Genomic DNA, 16,427 nt, shown 5'->3' with positions numbered 1-16,427 from the left:
TGTAGCTGCATATTTCTTCTTCCATAGCTGCTGTGGGGTCTCCCAAAGACCAGATCCTGCAGACTGTATCTGAACATGTTCAACACTAGTGATAAGCAACTAAAGGTGAGCGCCTGGTTTTGAAATACTGCACTCAGGGTTCTCTGTGTAAGTAGTTTTTCTGGCCAGAGAAACCGATTATAAAGTAATCAAGTAAAGCATCATATTTATTCTTAAGGTTTAGAATGTATTGTTCTGTGAGCTGCAGAGCTTTCTCCTATTTTTCTATACTGCAAATTGTATTTACCAACTACATGTATAGTAAATACAATTGATAAGAAATTCAGACATGGAGGGGCGCCGGGGTGGCTCAGTGGGTTAAGCTTCTGCCTTCAGCTCGGGTTCTCTGCTTGGCAGTGAGCCTGCTTCCCCCTCTCTCTCTGCCTGCCTCTCTGCCTACTCGTGATCTCTCTCTCCATGTGTCAAATAAATAAATAAAATATTTTAAAAAAGAAAACAAATTCTGACATGGAAAGTTTGGAAAAAATATAATATAAACAGATCAACTAGAGAGACACCTGTGTGGCTCAGTCTGCTAAGCATCAGACTCTTGGCTTCGGCTCAGGTCATGATCTTAGGATCCAGTCCCACATGGGGCTCTGCGCTGGGTGTTGATATTGCTTGGGATTCTCTCCTTCTCCTTCTACACCCCCACCCTCCACCAATTAGCACTCTTTCTCTCTTTTTCAAATAATAAATAAATAAATCTTTTTAAAAAAATAAATAAAGTCCAAACTATATGAGATTACAGTCAAAAGTACATTAAATACTCCTAATTCTGAGAAATACACTAGTTTTGGGAACATGACAATTTTACGAGGTACTGAATGAGAAGGGAATTTTCTCTTCTCATCATAAATGATGGTCTTCTATTCCAAATCGTAAATGATACTCAGAATGTGATATTTTGAAAAGTGTATAATTCGAGAATATGCCTCATGTGATTATTGATTCTTCTTAGAAATGCTGGGTTGAAATGAAAATATAGTAAGGATTAACAATGGCCTTTATATTTCAGTATATCTAATTATCTGGCTGGCCCAGAGGGAGTCACAATACCCTTTTGGAGGAAATATAGTAAGAAGACACATTTAGATAATTTTATAGCTCAATACAAATTTTAGCAGGTGATCACAGTTAATCATTACAAATAAAATGAATATTATTTGGATGCAGATAACACAGAGATTGGACAATGCAGACCAGATAAAAGAGAACAGTCACAGAACTCAAGATGGTAAAGAGACTGAGCCAAAGGGAGCAGGAAATCAGTGTGAAAACACAATTCCTCAAAAAATTCATTGAAACCTTATCTAGGGCATTGGATAGTCCATAAAACTAGCTATGAGGACTTGAGCCAGCTTGATCATTTGATCCAAATATCAAAGCACACAGTAACCTCAGCTGATAGCTTGGCTAAATTTTGATTAATTAATATTTAAAGAAGAATTATCTTGGTGATTAGACTAAAATTCTCCCAGGAGATCAGAATGAAAATGTTTAATTGTTAAATCTGACACCTTAGAGGATGAACAGGTTTAAAAATAGGAGAAGTATTATATAAAATGGGAACATCAGTCTTCTGAGTTTCAACGTCAATGACCTTTTTAGAACATGTTTATATTAAAAATTCCTTTTGTTCCCATTCATAAATGCCAAAAGCATATTTCACTTAATTTCATTTCAGAGAAAGACTAAAAAGACTGTTTCATACCTTATTTAAAAGCTGTTGCAATAAAGATTATACAAAATTGAAGCCTTATTCTTAGGTACTTGGGAAAAAGTATTTAATAAAGAAAATTAATTGTGAATGAAATATCTCTCAGAAATACATATATTTTAGATTTTAAAATACTGAAGTATATATAGGTACACAAATTATATATATACAGCTTGATGAATTTTCAGAATGAACACACCAAACTTGTCAGTGTACACACAGACACACACACACAGACACACACACACACACACACACACACACACATACCTGTTCTGACTATCTGGATTACACTTACTTCCTGGACCAATATGAGAATAACTTACATTTTTACATGACTGAGTCCTCAGTGATGCAGTGATGAAATCCTCAGTGAGAAGTTCTAGTTCTTCTAATTCATCCACCCACCTTACTTTTTTTAAAATTCTGGATTTTCATTTATTTATTCATTCATCCACACTTACATTTGGAGACACAGTCATGGATAAGCCTCTCTTTTATTCTGTGAGTAGTTTTAAGCTAACGGGGTAAACGAGATATGCATATAAATGCATTATAAATAATGCAAGTTGAGTCATTTTAAATTCTTGGAAATGGCACACATAAAGTAAAAACAAAATTCAAAGAAAATAATGAGTAGAAAACACAATCAAGAATGACTTCATGGAAGAGAAAGCTTTTGAATTAGTTCTTGAAGAAAGGAGCCAATTAAAATATCCAGCAAGAGGGTAATAGCATTGTGAGCACTGCATGAAGTCATGATGGCAAAAATGTGCACAGAACAGGTAAGTTGCTGGGTCTCACAACCAGAGTTTTTGTTTCAATATGTCTGGGGTTGTTGGGCCTGAGGATTTGCATATCTTACAAGTATTCATGTGATTATGATACTGTTGGTCTGGAGGGTTACATTTAGAGAACCACTGCTGTTGCAAAGTAGTCCCCCTTGGTGCAGGCAGAAGTTTCCCTGAACTCCTGGGATTACTCTAATCTATGCTATCTGGATTATATACCTCATCTGAACAATATCTGTAGCTTGGATGCTCATGTTGTACAGGCCTGGATCCTATGCCCACCTTTGTATCTTGGAGCAGATCACATGGGCTGAAAGAAGTAAGAATCCAAAAAGGATATTTCAGACACCATTCCAAAAGTGAAGGAGTACTAGGCAAACACAAATATTCATCACTGTGCTTTAATTCACAGCTCTTTAAATTGGTTGAATTATTAATAAAAACATGTGTTATATTCCCCATCAAAATAACTTTAAATGATTACAGCTTCCTTGAAAATGTGGCATTTGGACTTTAAAATCTAGTATCAACCATAACATGGAAGAGTATATGTGTTTTCAAAACATTTCAATATATAATGCATAATGGTTGAGAAGAAACATTTATTTGTAAATTACAACCTGAAGATGAGGTTAATTCAGAAGAACTTGTTGCCTAGCTGAACTTGGGTAGCATTCACTTTGTAAGTTATGTGAATGGAAACCATGCAGTTGTGCAACATAGCTGATCCTTAATTACATTCAGAATTTTTCATGAGGTATACCTCATTAGGCAGATAACCAGTTTTGTGGATTTGACATTTTATTGGTCACTGTTATAACACAGTGTTCTTAAAGAAAGTTTTTTTTATTAATCTAGAAAATATTTATTCCTTGGCAGATATGATTTCCGCCAGTCTAGATGGAGCCTGCTCTAAAAAACCCTTGGTGTGGATCTGGATTCTTTCACATGCATCCTTTCTTGAAACATGATGACTAGAGTTCCAGAATGTCTGCATTCTCCACAAATCCACATTATTCCTATGGGACTGTGATAAACTTACTTACTTTATAGTATTAACTTAAGGAGTTATAGAGTAACAAATTTTTAATCTCTTTCGACATACATTTAGCAATGGCATACCAGCAAGAGATAGAAAGCCTTGCAGCAATTTTACCACCAGCAAAAATGGCTTATGGAGAAAAAAAAATATTAAAGCCCACTTCAAGTTCAACTTGTGAAAACTCAGTGTCCAGACACAGATAAAGTGATTTCCAAATAAAATGACCATGTGAGGGATATTTTCTCATATTTTAATTCTTTGGGAAATGGGTAATTTCAGAATAAATAGGGAAAGCAAGGGAGTAATTCCTTAGGCAGACATGGTATCCTGTGAACTTGCCCTTGTGAAAAACTGCCCATGAGCATATTTAAGGGCTTATTGTTCTGTTTTCTGTGTATATGAGGTATGATCATACATCTGGGGAATGAGTTATGAAATGGAAAATGTCCCCTGGCCTGAGACTGCCGACGTAGCTGTTCCGGTGTTGCTTTGGCATGGTAACAACATTCAAAAGTTCTTCTTAGTGCAGCCAGAATTGAGAGTCTCAATTTCTCTCAAAAAAGTAAGGTAAAAACAGTCCTAATTTGCGCATGTTCCTTGTCTGATTTTATAATCTTGACCAAGAAATCACAACAGCAACTTATGCGTTCAATTATAAGATAGTTTTGAAGCATCCTTTCTCATTTTTTAAATTTGCTTTCAAATGTTATTTAATATCCAGCTAAACAACAAGTAAAATATGTGTGAATATTTGTATCGCTGCCCAAAAGACATAGATGAGTAGCAATGAAATAAATATGATGACTCTTTCCTTGGCTCTAGGTTTGTTGGTTATGGACAAAAAAAGTTAAGAAGTGTGTTTTGTTGTTGTTTTTTTAATAATGCTCTATCTCTATTATTTGGAGATGATTTATCCAGTTGTCAACCTATTTAATCAAATTTCCTAGTAGTTTGTAACTGGGTGGTATGAAGAGAAACATGAGGGGATTTCAGCATAAACCTATTAACTTTCTATTACTACTTAAGTTTATTGGAAAAGAAAAATGTGCATGTACTAAAATATTTATGAAAATGTTATTTTGTAATCTCTTAATACTGAACTATTTTTTCTAAGGCCTAAAGATTGTAAAATGGTTATGAGATTCCTTTTTTTTTTTTTCCAATTTAAACATGCTTTTTAGAAATTTGCTTAAACAGGACAGCAGCAAGATGGTGGAATAAGAGATTCTCTCCTCATATCCCACCATAGTAACAATAATTTGGCAGCCATTCATGGACAAAGGTGCTTCTGTGGGAACTTTGGGATCCAGGTAGGAAGTTTGGAAGCCATGGTGGAGCCCACAACAAAGGAAGGTCATTTAAGAAGGCTGGCCCATGTCCAGATGGCTGGCTTATGAACCATGGTTCTAGTTATAGAACAGCCATATCCCCTAGGAATTTGGCTACAACCCCACTAAGTCTTGGTCTTGTCATCAGCACCATCCACTAAGGGACATAGGAGAAGCCCTCCCACCTCATGCCTTGGGTGACAGGTCTGCCACCTTCAGTCCCATCTGTATACCATGAAGCAACACATGGACCCACTCCAGCCACTGGATACGCATTAGAAAGCAATGTAGGGCGCCTGGGTGGCTCAGTGGGTTAAAGCCTCTGCTTTTGGCTCAGGTCATGATCCCAGGGTCCTGGGATCAAGTCCTGCATGGGGCTCTCTGCTCAGCAGGGACCCTGCTTCCTCCTCTCTCTCTGCCTGCCTCTCCGCCTACTTGTGATCTTTGTCTGTCAAATGGATAAATAAAATATTTTTTTTTAAAAAAAGAAAGCAATGCAAATAGCAACATGGATAACATAAAATATGGTGGGGGAGAATATAACTATAAAGTTTTTGTTTGCAATCAAATTTAAGTTGTTATCAGCTTAAAATAGATTGTTAAAGTATAAAATGTCTTATGTAAGCCTCATGGTAATCACAATGAAAAACCTATGCTAGATATGCAAAAGATAAAAAAGAATTTGAGCAAAAATTTTAAAAAATCAAATCAGAAAGGGAGGTAACAAAAGAAGAAAGGAACAAAGAAACTATGAAACAAAGAAAACAATAAAATGATAAGGGTAAGTCTTTACCTACCAATAATTACTTCAAATGTAAATGGATTAAATTCTCCAACCAAAAGACATATAGTTACTGAATTAGTAAAAAAAAAAAAAAAATACAATCAACAATATGTTGCCTACAAGAACTCACTTTACCTTTAAGGAAGCATGCTGGCAAAAGGTGAAGGGATAGAAAAACCCTATTCTACGGGGCGCCTGGGTGGCTCAGTGGGTTAAGCCGCTGCCTTCAGCTCAGGTCATGATCTCAGGGTCCTGGGATCGAGTCCCGCATCGGGCTCTCTGCTCAGCAGGGAGCCTGCTTCCCTCTCTCTCTCTCTGCCTGCCTCTCCATCTACTTGTGATTTCTCTCTGTCAAATAATAAATAAAATCTTTAAAAAAAAAAAAGAAAAGAAAAACCCTATTCTATGCAAGTGATAAACCACTAGAAGAGAACAGGGGTGACTATACTCATTTCAGTCGAGACAGCCTTGTCAAAATCTGTCACAAAAGACAAGGAAGGTCACTACAGAATGACAGAGGTGTCGGTTCATCAAGAGTATATAATAACTAAATATACATGCATCCAACATCAAAGCACCTAAGTATATATAGATGAAGCAAATATTAACAGGTCTAAGGTAGAGACAGCAATGCAATAATAGTAGGACTTCAATATTCCACTACTAATAATGGATAAATCATTCAGACAGAAAATTAATAAGGACATATTGGACATCAGTCACACTTTAGAGCAATGGACCTAACAGATATACTGGACATTCCATCCATGGCAATCTTAAAATTTATATAAAACCATAAAAAACACTGCATAGCTAAAACAATCTTGAGCAAGAATGAAGCTGGAGGCATCACACAACCTGATTTCCAACTATATTACAAAGCAGTAGTAATCAAAATAGCATGGGATTGGTGTAAAAACAGACAACCAAGAGAACAAAATGCAGAGCCCAGAAATAAACCCATGCGTATGTGGTCAACTATTGGTGACAAAGGTGCTAAGAATACACAGTAGGGAAAGGACAGTCTCTTCAATAAATGGTGCTTAGAACAGTGCATTATATCCACATGCAAAAGAATGAAATTAGGCCCTTATCTTATACCATACACAAAAATCAACTCAAAATGTACTAAAGATTTGAATGTAAAACCTGAAACTGTAAAACTCTTAAAAGAAAATATAGAGAAAATTTCTAAACTTGGTCTTAGCAATGTTTTTTTTGGTATGGCACCAGAAGGAGAGGCACCTGAAACAAAAATACACAAGTGAGACTACATCAAACCAAAAAGCTTCAGCACAGCAAAGAAAACAATCAATAAAATGAAAAGGCAACCTGTGGAATGGGAGTATTTGTAAACCACCTATCTGACAATAGATTAGTATCCAAAAATATATAAGACCTCATACAACTCAACAGCAAAATCCACCAAAATTTTATTAAAACTTAGTCATATGGACATTGGGGAAGGTATGCGCTATGGTGAGTGCTGTGAAGTGTGTAAACCTGGTGATTCACAGACCTGTACCCTTGGGGCTAATAATAAATTAAATGTTAATTTAAAAAAATTAAAAAAAAAACTTAGTCAAAGGACTTGAACAGACATTTTTCCAAAGAAAGCATACACATGGCCAAAAAGTATATGAAAACATGCTCAATAACATCAGGGAAATGCAAATCAAAACCACAATGAGATGTCTGACCTCTTGCCTGTTATAGGATGGTTCTTATCAAAACCACAAGAGATAGCTAGTGCTGGTGAGCCTATGAAGTAATTGGAACCCTGTGTACTGTTTGGGGGAGTAAAAATGGTATGCCCACTATGAAAAATATTACAGAAGTTCCTCAAAAAATAAAACATATGACTATCATATCATCTGATTACCCCCTCTGGTCATATATTCAAAATAAATCAAGTAAGTTTCTCAAATAGATGGCTGTACTCTATGTTTGTTGCAGTATTATTCACAATAGACAAGATATGGAAACAATCTAAATGTCTATCAACAGATGGATGGATAAAGAAAATACATTGTGTGTATGTGTGTGTGTGTGTGTGTGTGTGTGTGTTGTGTGTTGTGGGATAGTGTTCATTTATACAAAAAGAATGAAATCTTGCCATTTGCAACAACATGAATGAACCTGGAAGACATAATGCTAAGTAAAATAAGTGGACATGGAAAGGTAAATGCTCATGGTTTCACTTATACATGGAATCTAAAAAAATCAAACTCAGAAACAGAAAAATGGTGGTTACTAGGGGGTTGGGGTTGGAGGAAATGAGATGTTGGTGGAAGTGGACAAACTTTCTGTTTTAAGGTGAAGGAGATCTAGGGATCTAATTCACAGTGTAGTAACTATAGTTAATAATACTGTATTTATTGTATTCTTGAGATTTGTGAAGAGAGTAGATCTGAAGTGTTTTCACCACATGCACACACACACTCACACACACACACAATTGGTAACTGTGAGGTGATGGATGTGTAAAGTAGCTTGGTTACAGAAGTCATTTCACAATGTATATATATCATCATTTTGGATACCTTAAATATTTATGTTTATATTTGTCAATTATACCTCTAGGAAGCTAAAACATTGCTTGAACAAAACACTAAATTTCTCAGTTTGGTAAAAATGGCTCATTTTCCTCTTCTACTCTTTGCTTGATTTCTGGATATATATTTTTCTGAAGAAATGTAAATTTAGATGGAATTAAAAGACACAAACTAAACTATTAAAGATAATAGAAAAAAAGATGAAAATAGTTTTATTTTGTAACTTTGCCCTGTATTATTTCTTATCAGACATACTAAAATATTGTAATGCTTGAAAAAATTCAGTAATAACTGGAGTCACAAAAATTAGGTACTTGGATAGGAAAATTTATATTTCTATAGCAGTTTCCAAACTTGGGAAACAACAAATGTTCAATTTCCTTAAACTGACTGCTAATTTGCAAGAAAGGAAATATTTTATCCATTGTCATTCTTGTACTAAAATTTAATTCTGGTATTATTAACAGAATTGGGTAATGTACTATTTTCGGTGAGATAATTTTGCAAGATCTCTTAATCTGCAGTTTTATTGATTTAGCTGACTTTATACAATGAAATACCTGAAGCTATGATTTGACAGAATATTTTATAATGTATGTATTTACTTATCCACTATAGAACTGGAATTTTCTTTGGTTGTAACTGCTCTTAAATTACTAGATTTCTAAGTTTAAAATACAGACACTGAATTTCATAAGTTGAACATTAAGAAAATGAAGTTGTTCTCTCTTAGGCAGATTTTCGAGGTGGGCATGTAATGTATGTAAAGATTCTTTGTATGTAATGTATGTAAAGATTCTTTCTCTGTAGCTGGCTTAGTAACAATAAATACTTCCTCTTTGTTACATGTAAAGGTAGATGTTTTCTTAAAATAATATGTACTTAGATGCACCACATTTTTTTAAAAGATTTTATTTATTTATTTGACAGACAGAGATCACAAGTAGGCAAGGAGGGAGGCAGAGAGAGACAGGAGTAAGAAGGCTCCCTCCTGAGCAGAGAGCCCGATGCCAGGCTCAATCCCAGGACTCGTGGATCATGACTTGAGCCGAAGGCATAGGCTTTATCCCACTGAGCCACCCAGGCTCCCCAGATGAACTACATTTGAAATAAAAAGAGATGTCCTGATATTTACAGTGTGTTAAATTACAAAATCTCTCTCCTACTTCCCTCTTTCATTTGTTCTCTTTTTCTTAATTGTATTTACAATAACAATCATGCGTGAGTTTTGAAAAATACAGGCAACAGTGAGCAATTTCATGATTAAAAACAAGAAAGAAGGAATTCTGGATGCTTCTCAATATCTGGTAACAGAAAAACTTGAAGGATTTTATGTTTACAGAAAGTTATCACATATTATCCTGCAGGTGACTTTCAGGATAATCTAGGAATAGGTGTTTTCATCAGAGAAATGGTTAAGACAGAGATATTAAGTCACTGAAGTCAATGTCTATTTGCATTACTTTTGGGGTAAAATGGTACTGATACCAATAATGACACCTATTTTTTTTTAATTGAGCAATTCGATATTTTGATATGTACTTCAACAGGGATGAATAATTTGGGAGTTCTCTTCATTACAGAAAATTATTAAGCCCTAACTTCAAAAAAATTTTTAATGTACTGGGTACTTTAGTGGTTCTTGAATTTTAGTTTCTTTTTGGCACACCAGGAATCACTCATTCATATCTGTGCTTACTTAGAAGATTTCTATATAATATTTTTCATAGTAAAGTATATTTTGCTTTTTCTAGCAGATACTGAGAAACAGCATGCTGTTTTTTACAAGTGTGTTCACTCTTCATGTATAAAGGCATGAATATCATTTTCTACCTTGCTCTTATAATTTGTGCTCCTTCCAAACACACCTCTGGATTTTACAATATTACTCCTTCTTTGTCCTGTTCTGTCAACTCAAACTTTACAAACCAAGCCTTGTCTTCAGCTTCCAAATACTAGTCTAAGAAAAGAGATGGGGTCATTATTTTAGGGACCTCACCTTCTATTAAAGCCAGAGTTGATTCTCATAAGGAATTCAAATGGTAGAAGATTTTAAATACTGATCAGTAACTTTCAACGTTATCACTTAATTAAGAATATTTATCTTCCCTTGGCAAACTGCAAGCAAAAACATACCCAGGGCATAGATTAATCCAGTCACCTGAGTACATATTTGCCATAAGAATGATGTCTTTCCTGGGGAAATTAAAGTGAAATATATAAGGGGTCTGATAATATGTGGAAGCTATATTTTCCTTCAGAAAAGGAAGGCACAGATTTTTTGATATGAAGTCTGCTCCCTCTCCTTTTTATTCCCCTCTCCTCCTGTTTAGTCTTGGGAAATTGACCGAAGCTGGGAGTAACTGAAGTTGCTATGGAGTCAACATGGATCATCTCCTCAAATCAATGAAGAAAACAAACCAAAAGAAGGTCATCCCCTGCCGGCTTTCCTTCCCTCCTCCTTCCGCTCTCCCCCCTCCTCTCCTTCTTCCTTCCTTCTTTCCTTCCGTCCTCCTTTTTCCCTTCCTTCCTTCTTCTCCTTCTCCCTTCCTTCCCTTATTCTTCTTTCTTTTCCTTCTTTCTTGTCCTCCATTCTTCCTTCCTCCTTCTATTTTTTTAAATTAAATTAAATTAAATTATTTAAATATTTATTTATTTATTTATTCGACAGAGAGAGATCACAAGTAGGCAGAGAGGCAGGCAGAGAGAGAGGGAAGCAGGCTCCCCACTGAGCAGAGAGCCCGATGCGGGGCTCGATCCCAGGACCCTGAGATCATGACCTGAGTCGAAGGCAGCGGCTTAACCCACTGAGCCACCCAGGGCCCCCCACCCCATTTTTTTTTTTTTTAATAAGTCTTATGCCTCAGAGAAAACTCTTTTTAACCAGAAGACCATTAATGGGATTCTGTTTGATATGACTTCTGAAATCATAAATTGTCTTTGAAAGCCAACCCAGGAACATAGTTCTTTTAGAGGTAAATAGTCCCCAGTTTTCTAAGAGTTTAAGGCAGTTATAGTTAAAATTTCCTCTTTGTCCTTCTCCAGATTTCTATGAGAAATCCAGGAAGAGAAATTGTCTGATGATCTTTTTTAGGGTCTGTTCATCTTAATAGAGCCTATAGCAACACACAGCTTTAATGTTCTTAATAGTCAACATTGCTTTATATCACCCTGAAAGAGAAAAGCAGTAATTCAGGTGCAGAGGCTAAATTATAGTCATAAAGTGATATATTTCTAATACACCAAAGTGGGCATTAAAGACTTATTATTTAAACTTCAAATACAGATAATGGATAGAATTTTAAAAATATTTTTGAAAACACCCACTGAAAATTGAACTTATTTAAGGGGTCATTTAAATAAATATTAGCATTATAAATTACACACCCACTCTTTCTATTCAGTAAACATGTAAAGACTATAGAACAGAAGGCTTTGGAATATAAAAAAACATTTCTGTACATAGGAAATACTTTGAAAGTTTCATAAATACGGAAATTAAAACCCAAATGACTCAGAATAGAAGTGTAGGTCATTTATCAATTATACATGCAAACATTTTTTTTCTTAAGCAGAACTTCTAAATGAGCTTTTGTTTCCAATTTAAAACTAACTCTGTGTAGCACTCAATATTGCAAAATCAAAAATGGATAGTATTGTTTACAACTTAGCCTAGGTGTTAAAAATATCTTCAAGGTTTGTTAATCTAATTATCTACTTTGTCAAAATATGTAGTGGTCAGTATGCTTTTTTGTGTAGTTTTTTAGTTTTTAGTGATGTGCACTTCCTACCTCCCTCATTGTGTTTAGAATGAATGCACTGTTTGTGTATACAGCAAACGACCATCAGACCCTCTCTACTTAATGGAGTTTAGTCTAGAATTGCTTGCTGTAAACAAACATGAGAAAAAGGTCACTTGCTTTCCCCAGGAATGTGGTCTAGTGTCTGAAGTTTTGGTTTTATGAGCTTAGCATATTCCTTCAAATGACTTTCAATTTCATAAAACAGACTGTAGATGTTTTAGTGATTTTTTTAATGTGTGATAAGCTCATTGGAACTTAAGACAGCAATATAATTTTGATTTATCAGAAATATATTTATTTTTTTCAGTAGTATTGAGGAAAATGGAAAATACACGTTACTTCTTTTGTTGAAAAGTTGAATTCCAATCAATTATTTATATATGTTAAGCTTACTATGGGCCAACCACTGTCCTAAGTGATGTAGGAACTTCTCAGTGGAGGTAGGTTTTGTCACCAAGAAAGTGGCAGTTTGAAAGCCCAGGGATGGCTGGAGTCACAGAGTAAGAAATTACTGATGTTTAACTGCTTCCTTCCCAAAGTGACCTTTAACTACATGTTGTGGCCAGTGTCTGCTTGATGACTGACACGAACGTACAAGGACTCTAGACACTGCACTGCTTTCCTGACACGACCCTGCAGGTCTTTCCATTTTTGTGGTTTTTCCTTATTACTTTCTATAGAGAAAAAAACCAAAGCTTGAAAAGGCTAAATAAAAAACATTACTTTTTCTATTTGAAAAATATATATTTTGGGAATGTTCAGTTTAATTATACAGATGGTTGATTCAGGTATAGCCACTTCTACTAGAAGTTGTTAAGATAGAAGACAGTTGGAAAAATAATTAGGAAAAGGCCTTATTTTTGTCAATTAGTATAAAGTGTGGTTTTCAACGACCTCTTAACAAAGTCATACAAAACTTAATTTTTTACTCTATTTTCTTCTACATTTCCTCAAAACCATATTTTTGATTTTCAGCCATCATCAGAAATACAGAGTTGAAAGAAATAAATTCCTGGCTTAAATATTCTGAGAGGAGTATAGTGAGTAGCAAAATGGACTCAGTAGAGAGCTATTATGAATGGCTGCATTTTACCTCAGGGAATTTCTAATAATTGTAGGATCTAATATTCTGGTGCCCCCTTTGAGGTCCAGGGTTAAGAGGGGATCACTGAATTTCTATGTCTTGAGCAATTGAATATGAAGTAGAGGTGATTTATGAGGTGAAGAGGAAGTAAACACATATGTTTTAAGGCTCAAGCAAAGTACTGGATATGTTATCTGGGGAAAGATAGTTAACCTTTTAGTTTTACCACTTGTTAAAAAAAAAAGTTTGAAAATACAAGTCTTATGTACTTCATTGGGTTGATATGAGCTTACATTAAAATGTTAGGAAAAGGTCTTTGAAAACTTTAAAGCTTACTACCAAAACAAGTTCTAAAATTTTACCAATCATTATCAACATCATTTCATGCTTCTTTTGCCCCCAACTTTTATATTATTCTACCGAATATAATGTTTCAAATCTGATCCTTCAATGTGAAAATGTAGAATGGGAATTTGAAAAACCAAATCCATGCTCTCATTGAGTGCTCCTTTATAAATTGGTTACATTATAAATTGCACATTGTCCCTGGGAGTGTGTCGTGGTGGGGAAGCTGGCTGAGTGGCAGTGGCATTCCAAATCCACACTGTCCTAAGGACAGGGGAGCTGTGGTCATTGTAGCTCTCTGACTACTCAAAGCATTCGCCAACTCTCTCTAGAAGGCTGAACTAGCTGATCCATGAACTCGTTTCAGTGGCCAAATTCCATGCTAGTATATACCACAGGTAGAGATGAAATAGTCATGTTGAGTAAAGTATTTTGTTAAATAGGTAAAAAAAGTCAAGAGTGGAAGTTTTGAAACTAAAAAATGAGTCAAGGGACTCTTTACTTTATGCTGAGATTTTCCATTTACAAAATACTTTCTATTAAATTAAATTAATTAATGTGAAGGAGACTTTAATACAACTGGGTATGTAGAAAGTCCTATCAGGGGAGCTTTCTCTTTTTAACATATACAAGGAAAAAAAAACTTACTTTAAAAGATTTTATTTATTTATTTATTTGTCAGAGAGAAGGAGAGAGAGAGAGCACACAAGCAGGCAGAGAGAGAAGCAGGCTCCCTGCCGAGCAAGGCGCCCAATGCAGGACTCGATCCCAGGATGCTGGGATCATGACCTGAGCCGAAGGCAGCAGCTTAAGCCACTGTGCCACTCAGGCATCCCGAAAAAAAACTTATTTTAAAAGGACATATGTATTTTAAAATTTTACCAGAGCATTATATATACACAGATCTATTTCTACTGATACTTGGGAAAATATGATTGAGAATAATGATTGAGATCTTAAATCTGGAAACAGAAAATTCTGAGTTAAATCTCATCTCCTCTCAGTTCTGTCACATGGCTATAGGAATTTCTTCCCCACTTCCTTATCCTTAGTTTCTCATCTGTAAAAGAAGGATAGACTAGCACCTAACTAGTCGGATACTTACCAAGATTAAATAAGAATATATATAAAGAGCTTAGTAAAGAAACACAGACTATGTGAATAAAATATAGCTATTGGTAGGACCAATGAGAATTTGACTGGTATTTAATATTAAATATATTTAGGGAGATTAGGGAGATTTGGAGTTTTTTTCTAAGCATTCTAAAGCTAAATAGCATATTGAAGAAAAATATGATCACCCCTTTTTTATTGACTCTATACCAATCTTTTATATTTCTATACTTACTTGCACTAACTACTTTTCAGGAGTTTTCTCATCACATGTTTCTGGAAGAACTGAAGAAATACTGGATAATGTACTAAAGTAGAAAGTAAGCAACTGCATCAGAAGGGAGAAATAGAAGAGGGGGTTGTGTGCTTTCCCCTCTAGTTCTGGTAATGTTTTTATTTATCTTAATAGTTGAAATGGAAATGTGATTTCCAAAATGTGGGTGTGTGATTAAGGAAAATGAAGACTGAAATAAATACTAATTTTAAGATAATACTAATTTTTAGATAATTCTAAGCTCAAGTTATATTTGTTGGGAAGAAGGGATGTAAACATGTTGGATCTTCAACAATGCCTACTTTAGGGATCCTGTTCTCACAAGGTTTTATGTTAAAACACAGTAAAGCAAGATAAAGAAGTCAGTAGGTATCTCCCAATTCAAGGAGATACATTTGTAAATAATTAAATAAATTCCTAAATATTGGACTGGATAATGTACTGTTGGACGGAAGTGATGGAAGTTCTGTACTTTCTTCCAGAAAGTAGAGAGGGGGGTGTCACAAGAAGCTTTACTGAGAAAGTGACTTTGAGCTTTTCAGATGTTGATGTTACACAGTAGAAGAGATAAACACGTATGACTGTATAGTTAGTTATATATGTGGGCGTGGCCTTTTGGGCAATATGGTGGTGCAATAATCAAGCCTGATATTTTCTATATATCTTCAAAAATTAAAATTGCATTCACATACATTACATTGTTTAATCATCAAATATCTTTATAAATTACTATATTTTTAATAGATAATGCAACTCAAACTGAAAGCAGTCTAGTGACTTAGCCAAGCAAATGCTTCTAACACAGCTGTTTTCTCTTATTATTCTGAAAAAAAAAAAATTTAAAGCTATATGGTTTTAAGAGTAAAGTTGAGAGTAAATTAATAGTAAATTTAGACACATTTATATGAAAAGAAAAATTATTCAAAGGAAATGAGGATTGGTTTATGGATCTTAACATAGTCTTGGTTTATGGATCTTAACATATTCTTAGAAATGTGATACATATATATATTTTTTTTTCTTCTAAGCTAACTCAGCGAAGTCCTAAGTCTGAAAAAGTACACCAAAACATTTATTTAAGCTCAGTGTTGTTTTAAAATGTTGTCGTAAGTGGCAGAGAGATTATTTATTCTTTTTTCTTACTTTTCACCCCATTTGGTTGACAGGATCTTCTCCAAAGAGAACTTTAGTGCAGAGCCAGGAGTAACTACTTTCTAAAATACTGTCAGTGAGATAGAAATCCTACAACCCTATGGAAGGACCCCTCAGCTTCCCCTTCATTTCGCATGCTGGGGAGAAGAAACAATAGTAAGTAGGCAGGTGGAATCATGACTGTTATACTATATAAGAAAATTCAGAAGTTATCTCCAGTGCAGTTCTGCCATGAAAAACTATGTAAACTTGAATGCATTATTTTATCTCTCAGCAAAATTGTTCTCATCTACAGAATAAAATCATTAGGAAAAAAAATAATTATAAAAATAAAAATTATGAAATACAGAAAGATTAAAAAAAAATCATTAGACCATGGATAGGTTCTAAGATCCCT

The sequence above is a fragment of the Mustela erminea genome, chromosome 15 (assembly GCF_009829155.1).
Source record: "Mustela erminea isolate mMusErm1 chromosome 15, mMusErm1.Pri, whole genome shotgun sequence".
NCBI lineage: Eukaryota > Metazoa > Chordata > Mammalia > Carnivora > Mustelidae > Mustela > Mustela erminea.
The sequence above is the reverse complement of the archived record's forward strand: the minus strand, read 5'-3'. Positions refer to the sequence as shown.